Genomic DNA, 1,356 nt, shown 5'->3' on the forward strand with positions numbered 1-1,356 from the left:
ACCCCTCACTGTGGTAGCACAGGCTAGGCACCCACCATGGTGGCATCACTGGCCACTCACATCAGACTGCTCCTCTCTACCCTTGCCTCTCCAGTTCTGCCTCTCTTCATTGTGCCTACATCCTTCTGTTTCTCTTTCTCTTCCATTTACCCAACACTTACTTGTTCCTCTTTGGGGGGTACAGGGTCTCTGAGTGTCTGGGGTCATCTCAGGAGTGGTCTTAGGAGTGCTGTGCCCTGCCTGTGCATTATGACACCAGGCAAAGGTCATCTCAGACATGGTCTGCCCTGAGACCTGAGAGACACCCGATTGGTGGTCGTCACAGGCTAGCTCTCTGGCTGGGCCCCATGGTCATCTCAGGCTCCTTGTCTGGCCCATCCAAGTGGCCCTATTGGAGGGTCCTCTGTCTCAGGCTCCTTTCTGCCTGGAGACACATGGTCCCAGTTGGGGTTCTACCAGTCTCCAGCTTGCTCACCATCCTGGGAGCCCATCTAGGTCTGCCTGGTGCTGGACGTGTGGTCATCTCAGGCTAGGCTGGACCTGGCACAGGGCTGATGGTTGTCTCAGGCTAGCTTTCTCCAGGTTATGTTAGGCTACTAACATTCAGATGTTCCCAGGTCAGAATACTGAGTGTATACATGGTCTCTGCTCTGCCACCTAGTGACGCACACATGACATGGCAGCCACACCCACATCTTCTCCGGGTGCAGGCTGATTATTTCCCTTATAATATTTATTAATACTAAAATTTTAGCAATTGTACAATAATCCATAAACTGGTGTCTAATCATTTATTAATCCAATCTTGTGTGGGTTTCCAGGGTTCATGTTTGAATTCTTTCGCTATAAACCATACCATAGTGAACATCCTCGCATACCCCCTGGAGCGCTTTCTGGAACTGACATCACTAGGCTGAAGGGGACACTGTGGTCAGCAGGAGTCTTGACTAGCTGTCCTTCATCTTCAACTTTGGGGATGGCGCCCTGGAGAGCCACACCTGTTAGCAGAGATAGAATTGCCCCAGACAAATAGGAGTCGGACTAGCAATTTCTACACAGTCCGGTCAAGGGGAAAAGCCAGCTTCACACACTTTGTGCACTCTCTCCTTGAGACCACTCTGCTCCCTGCTGGCTGGCAGCCACAAAGCCAAACCCATCCCAGACCCTGTAGGGACACCACGACAATCACCTGGGTTTCCACTTAATTTCTTTGGGCTGTTCTCCCAAGTACCACATTGAGCTCCTTGTTCAGTCTATGCTCCTGTCTTAGTTAGGGTTTCCGTTGCTGTGGAGACTCCATGACCACAGCAACTCTTATAAAGGACAACATCTAATTGGGGCTGGCTTACAGTTTTA

General features: G+C 50.7%; 1 non-coding gene across 1 annotated transcript; it reads right to left on the reverse strand.

The window, feature by feature from the left end:
• Nucleotides 1-584: 584 nt before the first annotated feature.
• On the reverse strand, nt 585-711 carry LOC120103315 (small nucleolar RNA SNORA17). The gene has a single exon (XR_005505386.1). It is a non-coding gene; the product is annotated as a small nucleolar RNA SNORA17 (small nucleolar RNA).
• Nucleotides 712-1,356: the final 645 nt, after the last annotated feature.

This window comes from Rattus norvegicus, chromosome 5, assembly GCF_036323735.1.
Source record: "Rattus norvegicus strain BN/NHsdMcwi chromosome 5, GRCr8, whole genome shotgun sequence".
Lineage (NCBI taxonomy): Eukaryota > Metazoa > Chordata > Mammalia > Rodentia > Muridae > Rattus > Rattus norvegicus.